Here is a 13,130-nt window from a genome sequence, read left to right as displayed (position 1 = left end):
TTGTGTGATATTTTTAATATATATAAGATTCAATAAGGGTGCGTAGTGCATCACGGGGCATTATGTGAAAAATGCTAAAATGGCTTAACGGCCGGAACGAAATGTAACTAGCGTGTTACATGTTTGAAATCCCGTAAAAGGACTTTGGTTCTAGTTCATGTTGAACGATACAGATTTCAAATAGGATCAATTTGTCAAAAATTGGGATAACTATATAATCGTGAGCATCACAGCTCAAGTGTTGAATATTTTATATAATATTCTAAGAACGATTATATGAGTTTGATTCAACTAGTCGAAAATTTGGTTGATCTGTTCTTGTTAATTGTGTTATAATTAACTTGATCAAAATTCCAAATTATACTAGTATAAAATATAATTTGAGACAAATTGTTGGGACATCAAATTGATTAAGCTTGATACAACTAGTTGAAAATTTGGTTGATTTGTTCTTGTTAATTGTGTTATAATTAACTTGATCAAAATTCCAAATTATACTAGTATGAAAGTTAGATTTGATTTGTTGGATTGTGCTCTCGGAACACTAACGGAAAATTCTCGAAAGGGTGAATTAGCTTATAGTGCTAATAATAGCACTTAGTGCTAAGCTTAGAAATTAATCAAGCACCACATGGTACTGATTAATTAAAAGCACTTTCGTGCTTGGTGGAAATTAACAGCACTTTCATGCTTGGTGAGTTTAAAAGCATTTCCTGCTTTGTGGTTTCATGTAGCACTTTCGTGCTACTATGCCAAGCATGATTCGTGCTTCAATTTCGGAAACACCGATTCGGGTTTGTGGCCTTCCGGTCAAAAATCCGAATGGATTCGTACGTGCTGATTCGTTCGCACCTACGAAATGTGTTAATGTGTAACACATGTTTATTCTTTATGAGAATAAAAGGGATAACCAAATTAATTGTGAATTAACACGGTTACGAAGGATCGATGTAGTGAACATGAAACACCTGTTGGTGATTTCGGCGCATGACTTGGTATCGTACTCGAGCGTACGGCATGGTATTCACCTCAATCGAACGTTGCTACCGAACATAAATATCAAGGCGTTGATAAGTTCGGGTCTACCTCATAGTATGTGGGGTGAGACATTTCTTTGGACAAGTAAGTACCTTTTAAATAAGGTTACCCGCATGAAATTCTTACGAATTGTGGGTACGTAGGAAGTTTCCTACTAATGCCTGAAATGTGGGGGTGTCTTGCCAAAGTTGTGTATTGGTTCTTAGTACACGAGTCCAAGAGTTTGGATGTACATAAGAACACGAAAGATTGATTCAAGAAATTCATCGTTCTTAGAAGATGTATTTTTGTGAAAGATCAACAAAGGACCTAGCACGTTGAAAGGAACTTTCGGCGTAGCTATGGTTGAAGGGTATGAAAGAAAACCCGAGCTCAAAGCTAGACGTAGCAAGAGAGCTAGGATTGAAAAATCATTTGGTCCAGATTTTCTGACGGACATGTTAGAATGTGATGCGCACCCAGTCTAACTTGCTTACAAGGAAATAAATTGGATTTTCTGACATGGTTGTTAGAAAATGAGCCTCGAACATATGCAGAAGTGGTGACTTCTACAGATGGACCAACCCGAAAGAGGCTACCGAGAGTGAAGTAGATTCTATCTTAAGGAATCATACTTGGAATTGGTCGTTCTTCCTCCGGGTTGTAAAACCTCGGGATCCTAAGTGGATCACTAGTCGGAAGATAAAACCGGTTGGTTATATCAAAGTAAAATGGCCGATCCTGTAATTTTAAATTACATGCAACGCGAGTGCCACAGTTACTTCAATATATATTCTCTTGTGATGAGAATGAAATCCATTAGGATGATACTTCCCAAGAGCTGTTTAGCGAGACTTGGAAGTTTATCGAAATGGATGTATCGCTTTCTTAATAGACATGGAACAACCTGAGGGTTTCGTGGTTCCGCGCTATGGAAAGAAAGTGTGTAACTGGTAAGATCATTGTTTGGTTTGAAGAAACAATTGCCTTAGTACTTGGCATGTAAGGTTTTATCATACAATGATGTGTCACGAGTTTAGTATAAACAAATGTGATAAATATCTACGTAATGCGTACGATAGACGGGGTTATCACTATTTGTCTATACACGATAAACTCAACGTGAGTAGTAACGATCACATGATCAATTATACCGAGAACATGTTAAATTTGAGATTTGACATACGATCAAAGGTGTGGGCTTGGCAGATTTAATCTTTGAGATTAAAATTGTGAGAAGACCGTATGGTCTCGTGTTAAGCCAATCTCATTGTGTTGATTAAATCCTTGCAAAGGATGTTAATCAAGTGGCTTGGACACCGTTAGATACTAACGTATAACTAGCCAATAATCACGAGTATTGTACTTCTCATGGAGAATACATTCAGATTATTGGTAGTTTAATCGTATCTAATGGGTTGTACTAGGCTGAACATTGCCTTAGCGGTTAACGAACTCGGCAGACATACGAGTAACCCTAGTGTTACGCACTAGAAGGCAATAGTGAGAGTTATGAGATACTTAAGGTATGCTCGTGACTTTGGACTGCACTACGTGGGATATCTAGGTTTACCTGGATAGTATAGCACGGATATCAAAGGACGCTAAGTCCATTAAAGGCTACGTCTTTACGTAGGCCAGTGCAGCTGGTTGTATGGAAATTCTCAAAATGATTTGTGATAGCTAAGATCCGACGGGATCTAAGCTGAGAGCCTTACACTCGTTTCACGAGCGAGTAGGCCGAATGGCTATGCCATTATTTTGAGAATGTTCCTAGTGGTAAACTCGTACCTCCAATTTGTGTGCATTGCGATAATCAATCCAAAATTGGTTAAGTACAGAGTTAGATGTGGAATGGTAAGTCTAGACTTATAAGTCGTTGATATAATACCATTAAACAATTTCTCACGACAGGGGTTATCTCTATTGACTACGTGATGTCAAAAGATAACGTAGCGGCCGCTAACTCGCTAACCCAAGGGTAAGCAAATGGTTGTGGAGAAATTGGAACGAGGAATGGATCTAAAGCCCGTGGACTAAAAGTTCTATAGTGGATACCCAACCTAACTAGCACCTAGGTTCAATGGGACAACTAAATTATGGAACGGAGCGTGTCACTGTGGGGGTCTCGGACTTCCTACCACTCCTCGTTAGAAACAGTGACTCCCGCACAAGGCTAACACGTTGGTGCTTTAATGATTCGAATGTCGGTTGACATGTGTGAGTATGCGGGATACTCGGAAAAGAATCACCTATGTGAGAAATAAGTGAGGGTCGCTTCAAAGGAGAATTGATGGGCGCCAATTCTTCACAAACTCTTGCAGAACCAAGACGGTGACCCACGACCAAAATGGGCACACTCATGAGAACAGAGCATGGTTGGGAGGTTCCTGTGTGAGATATGTCATCGTCTACACAAACGGCAGTCGGTTCAAAGACATCGCGTTCTACCGTACAGCCAGTAGAGTAAACATATCTTTACAAGGGAAGGTTCAAAGGGTATAGTGATCCCTACCTATCCTATGCAGGGATCGACCGTTGAACACAGTTTGTTTCCGATTTCAAAATACCCTGAAAATCAATTTTTCATTCATGTGGGGGATTGTAGGAAAAAATAGCTTAAAATGGCATAAAATGGCATATTAAGTGGCTATTTTGTGGTACAATTATCAGTGGGGTCCACTTCCGATTTGGGTCGGGTCAAAGTGAATTTGGGTTCTTCGTAGTAAGACGAAGATATTGATATATTGTACGCTCAAAATGAATAATGGGTGAATGAGATATTGATTCTCAAAGTAGACCCATTTGAGTTGGAAAATGAAGGAAAAAAGTGAGCTTTTGTCCCACATTGGTTTGGGAAAATGATTTGCCCCACTATTTATACATGAGCTCCTTTTAAGCTTATTGTATTGTATAGCATAGAGATTCTCTCTTGCGCGCAGGGGGGTGCAAATCAAATCCTAGAATGAGATCGAAAAGGCTTGGATCAAGCCTGATCTCGTGTGCGTCGGCACCTCCGGGTACGACATTATTTTCCGACACAGCCACGGAGGAACACGAAACTTTATGATGTGGGGTCTGGGTAGTGCAAGTTTCGGCCAAGTGGCCGAAACTTTGAAGTGGCCACTTGGCCGAAACTTGGAGATGGCCTAAGTGGGCCGAAACTTTGCAAATCAAAGTTTGGGCCATTGGCCAAGCTTTGATTTGTAAAGTAATCAAAGTTTCGACCATGGCCAAACTTTGATTTACAAAGTTTCGGCTGGCCGAAACTGTGCATGCAGCACAGTTTCGCTGCATGCACAAACCAGGCAGTATATTCCCATTTTGTGACTGTTGGGATTTAATTCCAGCTGTTATGGAATTAATGGCATTGTTAATTTTTTGAATTAACACCCATGTTAATGGTGGATGTTACAAGAAGTTGTAGGGTGCCCTTAAATGCCATAATAAAGGCTATTGACTCCTCATTCCCTATATAAGAAGGGGAGTGCAGCAGAATTTTTTTCTAAGGGAAAAGTAACAAGAACACACAAGAAAAATATCTTTTTCAAGCCTCAAAATACTTCTGCTTCTACTCCATTCTTGAAGCTGCGTTTTGCCCGTGCTCTTGTTCGCCGGGTTCGTTCGTTTGGGTGCTCAAACGTCGAACCGTTGTACGTTTTATCCTGGGAGACCTAGGCCACAACGCTCCTAGCACTTTTGGGAGGTGGCAAATAAGGTTTTAAGGAAAGAAAGGCACCTTGCCTAACTCGTACATTTCTTTCTTCCTTCTCCTTCTTTCTTGTTTTGGATTATGCTTTTAAGCAAAAATCCGTTCTTTCTTGTTAATTTGGAATTATAATCTAAGGATTATATTTTCTTTTGGTTGATATATATTGGTATATCTTTTTCGTAGATATACATTTATATATAACCGTTGGGTCCGTCTTATATATATTTGTGTGTATATATATATTTCGGATATATATATCCAATAATATTTTATATATATTTCGTGCGTATATATATAAATATTATTTTACGGATATTAAATCGATTGTGGTTCATTTTCACCAACAAATTTTTACTATATCATTATAACAATATATATTGTAAACATATATTTAGAATTATTTACTATCATCCTCTATTAACAGCAATTCTAGCAATTGTCATTGACAAACTCTTAAAACAATTTGTCTCAACAAGGAATGAAAATTAAAAAAAAAATCATTGATTTCATTATTGTTGATGAAAAGTATGTACAACACTTTATTAATTTAATATATTTACTACATTGTCCATTGTCTTCTTTTTACATTATCTTGTAATTAAATATCAAAGTTATAATACAAAACATGTTATATATATTTATTTACTAAGTATTTTATACAAATATAATAAATATTAATATTTTGTTCAATACTTTCACATGATAACCTACGACACACATCTCACAACACATGAAACATATAGGGGAAAAACTACAACTAGTAAATATCAATAGGTGTTTGTAAGATAAATAGTTCATATTACAACTAAAATCTCAGTCATATACACAGCAAGTCAAATCTAAATTAAAGCTTTCTACACCATAATCTCATTGCATTATGATTCCCTCTTTGCTGCCACCAGTAACCTAATTGCACATGACACACTACCAATAATAAAAAATAATAATAAAAAAAAAAGGACATGTACTGAAGATGAAAACAATGACAATTTTATTTACCTATGCATAAACATCTCTATATCATATTGCATTGATATACTTTGAAATATTTATTTAAAAATAATCATTGGGCATTATCCCATTCGCGCAAAGCGCGTAAAAAAACTAGTTATAAATAATAATCATCAATACAAAGCAATGAGAATTTGTAAGGGTGTATTCAATTTTGAATTTTAATGATTTTTGTAGACTTTTTTAAATTTTTTTTTTTTATAAAAGTCCATAAAAGGTTATAAATGTTTGCATGGGCGGAGCCAAAGGGGGGGGGGGGGGGGCAGGGGGCAGATGTCCCCCCCCCCTCACCCCACCCCACCCCACCCCACCCCATATATAATCTTTGTATGTATATGTGTATATATAGTACAAGTTTTAATAAATTAGTATAAAAAATAGATAAATGTTAACAAAAAGTGAGTTAGATTAGTTAGCAATGCATTTTTTTGGTTATAATGAAGGTCATGGGTTCAAATCTTGGCATTAACAAATTTTCATAGTTTTTTTGGCTTCAACACAATCACGTTTTTAATAATTTCTTTTTAATATTTAATACACACACACATAACATTCTTTTATATTAATAATGAGATGTGTAATTTATAATGTGTTTTTTATTCAAATTATTTTATCAAATTAATTATCTTTCATATTTTGTTATGAATATTTTTATAAAGTTTCGATGGGTTTTTTTTTTTTTTTTTTTGCTCATATCCAACAATATTTATACCTATATTTCTTAGATTTTTTTTTCAAATTATCTCTTTTGTTTTAACGTTTCTTATAATATCCTTAACATATTTTTATATATTTTAATAAATTTAGAAATTAAAATAAATAAATAAGATAACGGTATCATATATAATTACATAATTTTAAAATATTAACTAAAATCTTAAACTTAAAAAATAAAATTATTTTATATGTTAACATAACATAATAAAAATAAAAAATATATAATTACAAAAATAATTTTATATATATATATATATATATATATATATATATATATACATATATATATATATATATATATATATATATATATATATATATATATATATATATATATAAGCTAACATAAAATATATATTTTTAAATAACTAAAATTAAAATGGTAAAATGTATAAATATCCAAGGTTATCTTACAATTACTCTACTGGTTGTACGGTTGAACGCGATGCTTTTGAACCGACTGCCGTTTGTGTAGACGATGACATATCTCACACAGGAACCTCCCAACCATGCTCTGTTCTCATGAGTGTGCCCGTTGTGGTCGTGGGTCACCGTTCCTGGTTCTACGAGAGTTTCTAAAGAATTGTGCTCATCAATTCGCCTTTGAAGCGACCCTCACTTGTCTCTTACATAGGTGATTCTTTCCTGAGTATCCCGCATACTCACACATGTCAACCGACATTCGAATCATTAAAGCATCAACGTGCTAGCCTCGTGCGGGAGTCACTGTTTTAACGAGGAGTGGTAGGGAGTCCGAGACCCCCACAGTGACACGCTCCGTTCGATAATTTAGTTGTCCCATTGAACTTAGGTGCCAGCTAGGTTGGGTATCCATTATAAAACTTTTTTGTCCAAGGGTTTTAGACTCATTCCTCGTGTCAACTTCTCCACAACTTCTTTACCTAACCCTTTGGTCAGCGGATCCGCTATATTGTCTTTTGACTTTACATAGTCAATTGAGACAACACTAGTTGTGAGAAGTTGTCTAATGGTATTATGTCTACGATGCACATGTCTAGACTTACCATTATACATATGACTCTGAACTCTCCCAATTGTGGCTTGACTATCGCAATGCACACATATTGGAGGTACATGTCTTTCCCAATTAGGAATATCCTCTAGAAAATGGTGTAGCCATTCAGCCTCTTCACAAACTTTGTCCAAGACTTTCAGCTTAGATCACATCGTGGATCTAGCTATCACAGTTTGCTTAGAGAATTTCCATGCAACGGCTGCACCAGCTAGTGTAACCACGTAGCCACTTGTGGACTTAGAGTCCTTAATATCATATATCTAGTTAGCGTCGCTATACCCTTCAAGTATAGTGGGATATCTCCCATAGTGCAGTCCAAAGTCACGAGTATACCTCAAGTATCTCATAACTTTTACTATTGCCTTCCAGTGCATAACACCAGAGTTACTCGTATATCTACTGAGTTTACTAACCGGAAAGGCAATATCCGGCCTAGTACAACTCATAAGATACATCAAACTACTAATAACCCGAGCATATTCCACTTGTGAAATACCTTCTCTGTGGTTCTTGGTTAGATGAACGCTTGTATCAAACGGTGTCCTAGCCAATTGATCATCATCCTTGTTAAATTTTTCAATGATTTTGTTAATATAATGTGATTGGCTTAAGACAAGACCATCAGGTCTTCTAACGATTTTAATCACGAGGATTAAATCAGCCAAACTCATATCCTTCATGTCAAATCTCGCATTTAACATGTTTTTGGTAGACTTGATCATCCGATCGTTACAACCAACGATGAGCATATCATCTACGTATAAACAACAAATGACATAGCCGTCTATCGTTTCCTTAACGTAGACACATTTGTCACTTTCGTTTATTTTAAACCCATTAGTTAACATCGCATGGTCAAACTTCTCGTGCCACTGCTTAGGCGCTTGTTTTAAACCATTGAGCGATTTAACCAACTTACACACTTTCCTTTCTTAGCCCGGAACCCCAAACCCTTCGGGTTGTTCCATATAGATTTTCTCATCTAATTCGCCATTTGGGAAAGTGGTTTTAACGTCCATTTGATGAACTTCCAAATTCCGCAACACGGCTATAGCGAGTATCATCCTAATGGAGTTTATTCTCGTCATGGGAGAATACGTGTCGAAGTAACCAAGTCCCTAGCGTCGCCTGTAACCCTTGATAGTCGAGCGAATCACTCTTTCCTTAAAACCTTATTTGCTACCTCCCACAAGTGCTAGGATTGTTGTAGCCTTGGTTTCCTCGGGATAAAATGTGCTACGATTCAATGTTTAAGCACCCAAACAAAGAACCCGGCGACCTAGAGCAACAGGATGAACACAATTAGGTAAGAAAGGAGTAGAAGTAGAGCGTTTTGAGACTGAAAATAATAAGATTTCCTTGTAAAAAAAAATTGTTGCCCAATTCTTTCTTATATACGGCTTGAGGATGAAATAACATTTACGTTGGCATTTAAATTGGTATTAAAACCAATTTTGTAACACCTGAAACAACAGCCCCATGATGTTGAAATTAAATTCGAATTTTAAAATTGGAATTAATACAGAATTAATTCCGTAACGGGTGAATTGAATTTCACAACAGTCAAATCGTTGGCTCTTGCTGTTCTGCATGAAACATCAGCTCTCGTTACTTGTTTCGTCCTCCTTGGACGAAACTAACACGCAGATTCGGCCGAATCACGCAGTTTCGTCCTCCCTGGACGAAACTATCACGCAGATTCGGCCCTCCCAAGGCCGAATCACGAGAGCTCAGTTTCGTCCTCCCAGCACGGACGAAACTAGTGGAAGTGTTGTGTTTGAACAACGATACCGAAGTTTGGCATAACTTAGCATCGCTTATACTTTTCGATGGAACCGTCCAGTTTTATCTTCCTTTTAAAGACCCACTTGAATCCTAAGGGTTTACTACCCGAAAGAAGATCAACAAGTTTCCAAGTGTGATTCTATAGGATAGAATCCACTTCACTCTTTATAGCCACTTTCCACATTGGTCCTTCCGTAGAAGTCACAGCTTCTACATACGTTCGAGGCTCGTTCTATATCAAACAAGATAGAAAATCGGGTTCATTTTCTAGTAAACACGTTAGATTACCCGAATCATACTCTAACAAGTAAGTTAGAAAATTAGGACCAAATGATTTTTCAACCTCTTGCCCGCTTACTGCGTCTTGGCTCGAGCTCGGGTTCTTTCTCAGATTCTCCACTATCATTATCCATAGTTTTGTCAAATGTCCGTTTTGACGTACTTGGTCCCTCGTTGGACCTACAAGGAAATACATTTTCAAAGAAATATGCATTTCTTGATTCTATTATACGTCTGTATTATGGGACTCGTGTACTAAGAACCAATAAGCACTACTGTTATGTGCATAGCCAATAAAGATACAGTCCACCGTCTTAGGACCTATCTTTACTTTCTTAGGTGTTGGCACCAAAACTCTGGCAAGACACCCCCACACTTTCAGGTACTGGTAGGAAGATTTCATACCGTTCCACAGCTAATAAAGAGTCTTATCGAGCTTCTTGTGGGGTACCTTATTTAAAAGGTAATTACTTGTCAAAATCGCCTCACCCCACATACCTCGAGGTAGGCCCGAACTTATAAGCATCGCATTCATCATATCTTTCAATGTACGATTCTTTCGTTCGGCAACACCGTTCGAATGAGATGCGTAAGGTACGCACACTCATGTATGATACCTACACTTGCACATAAGACACCAATCGGTGCTTTGTACTCGCTACCTCGATCACTTCTAACCTTCTTAATCCTCCGATTAAGTTGGTTTTCACCTTCATTCTTATAAAGAACGAATTTATCAACGGCTTCATCTTTGCTCTTAAGCAAGTACACATAGCAGTATTGTGTGCTATCGTCGATAAACGTGATAAAATACTTATTACCACCTCTCGTTTGTATCGATCTAAAATCGCAGAAATCACTATGGATTAATTCTAGTGGTTCACTCTGCCTTTCAACCGATTTGAAAGGTGTTTTCGTTAGTTTTGCCTCAACGCAGATTTCACTCTTGTTATTTGTGTTAATTTGACAGTTAGGAATATGGTGCATGCTAATTAATCTACGTATAGAATCAAAATTAACATAACCTAGTCTACCATGCCACAAATTGGAAGACTCAAGCAAGTAAACAGAATTAACTTTGCTTTTATTGATAACATGAATTACACTGAGCTTAAAAAGCCCATCAGTTACATATCATTTACCAACAAACATCCCTAACTTAGACAAACCACTTTTTCTGACTCGAACACAATGCGGAACCCATGCTTGTTCAGCAGCGAGCCAGACACAAGATTCTTCCTCAGTTCCGGAACATACAGCACGTTGTTCAATGTTAGTTCCTTCTCGGAAGTCATCTTCAGAACCACCTTACTCGTGCCTTCCGCAGTAGACTGAGCAAAGTTTCCCATTCACACCTTTTCACCCTCAACGGTCTCAAAGGTGTTAAACATCTCTCTGTTGCAACATAAATGCCTGGTTGCACCAGTATCGATGAACCACTCACGTGGGTTAGAGCCCACGAGGTTCACCTCGGTCACCATAGTCGAAAGACTAATCTCAACCTCCTTTTGACTGCTTTCTACAACAACATTGGCTTTAGAACTCTTATTTTTCTTCCTTGGAGCCTTGCATATAGATGCCTTGTGGCCAGGCTTACCACAATTGTAGCATGTACCAGGAAACTTATTCTTGGTAACACCTCCTTTCAGACCTAGCTTTTGCTTATCCTTCTTGTTCCTCTTGGAGCTTTTACCGTGCTCCACAATGTTGTCCTTAGCACCATCAATGACAGGAACTCTCCTATCATTCATCATGTTCCCCTCCTCAATTCTAAGTCACTGGATCATGTCCTCTAGATTCATCTCCTTTCGCATATACTTAAGGTAGTTCTTGAAATCCTTCCAACCTGGAGGCAACAAGTGGATCATAGGTCCCACTTGGAAGGCTTCACTCAACACCATGCCCTCATCACGGATCTCGTTGAAGATTAATTCCAAATCTTCTACCTGACTTAGCACGGTCTTGGAATCAACCATTTTGAAGTCAAGAAATCGGCCAACAACAAATTTCTTTGCGCCGGTATCCTCACTTCTATACTTGTAATCCAAGGCATCCCACAACGCTTTTTGTAACAACCCAAAATTTTATTTTATAAATCCAATTTTAAGAAATTCCAAAATAGTCATTTTCACTCCATTAAAAATTTTTGCGATCAATTGGTGTTTGAATAAAATTATTTTAGTCAGATTTTAAATTAATTCGACACCAAAATTTATCTTATTCGAAATTCCTAAAATCTCGGGTACTTCGCGTACTAAGTTTTAAATCGAGAAATTTATCTATGTGTGACCGAGAGAATTCAAAAGATTTTAAACAAGGGTTCATCTAATTAGCTTTTTGAAAAAATCCATTTTCAACCCCAAAGTATTTGAAATAGCATTTCTAGCCCTTGGTTCATGAAGCATGGTGGACCACAAACCATCCAAAACTTGTCTGATTCCATTTTCTAGCCTAACTATTTACCACTTTGCCATCCACCAATCATAGGAGATCATCCTAGGGTTTTGTGCTCCTATATATTGAGCATTTATCAGACTTAGCCTCTTTGTTTCCACCATTGAGCTCCCTTCCTTGCAAGAACACCAAGAAATCACAGTAAGTTTTCAACCTTCATCTCCATCCAGTCATTCTCCCTTCTAGCATTCATCACTCTCTGAGATTCTAGTTTAAGTTGGTTGTGTGGTTTGTTGAGATGTTTAGAAGGTGAAGGAGTTTGTAGCTAGCCAAGGAAGAAGGTGGAAACCAAGCTGGAAGAATAGAAGTCAACAAGAGGTATAACCCCATGGATTCCTCTTTAAAATTGGCTCTGTGAAGCCTTAGTTTTGAGTAGAAATGAGTAGAAACTATGAATTTTTGATGTGTTCATGCTTAGAAGTAATTTAGTATTTTTTTGTGAGTTGTTGAGATTGTTTTGGACTTGTTTGGATTGGATTTTGCAGATGAAAAACCTTCTGGTGCACAACACAGTGAGCACCAGATCAGATGGACGGCCCTAGCCGCGGCCCATCAGGAAGGCCGCCGGCTAGAGCCGTGCTTGCACGGGACTAGGGCACGGCCCTAGAGGAGGGCCGCTGTCTAGTCCCGGTGAAGTAACGGGGTGTAAGGAGCGGACTATGAAGAGTCCCGCCCCAGGCCCCTGACTTTGATTCTGAGAAGAATTTGTGCAGTGGCCGGGCCCTTGTGGCTCGGCTCTTCGGGACCGTCTCGACGCACGTTTTAGCTTTGATTTCGTTGAATTTGGTTTTAAAATGAGTATGTTATGAAGGAATTTGTGAAGAAATACTACACAGAACGAATATTTTTTTTTGCTATGCACTGTATATGAGAAGTTGTTATCTTGTGATCTGTTTGATGTTTTATTAAGTACAGAAGCATGACCATTTGAGAATGTTATTCACTATTATAGTATGATTAATTGTGATTATTTGATCAATGAGAATGGAAGCATATTTGTTGAAGTGAAATGTATAGAAGTTGTCCATTTGCAAATCGAGCATGACATTATATTTTGAATTCTTCATGTTAATTTATACATGACTTAGAAGCATGTTATAGAGCGTTTTGGCATTTCAC

Source organism: Ipomoea nil, unplaced genomic scaffold (assembly GCF_001879475.1).
Source record: "Ipomoea nil cultivar Tokyo-kokei standard unplaced genomic scaffold, Asagao_1.1 scaffold0656, whole genome shotgun sequence".
Lineage (NCBI taxonomy): Eukaryota > Viridiplantae > Streptophyta > Magnoliopsida > Solanales > Convolvulaceae > Ipomoea > Ipomoea nil.
This window is presented reverse-complemented; position numbering follows the sequence as displayed.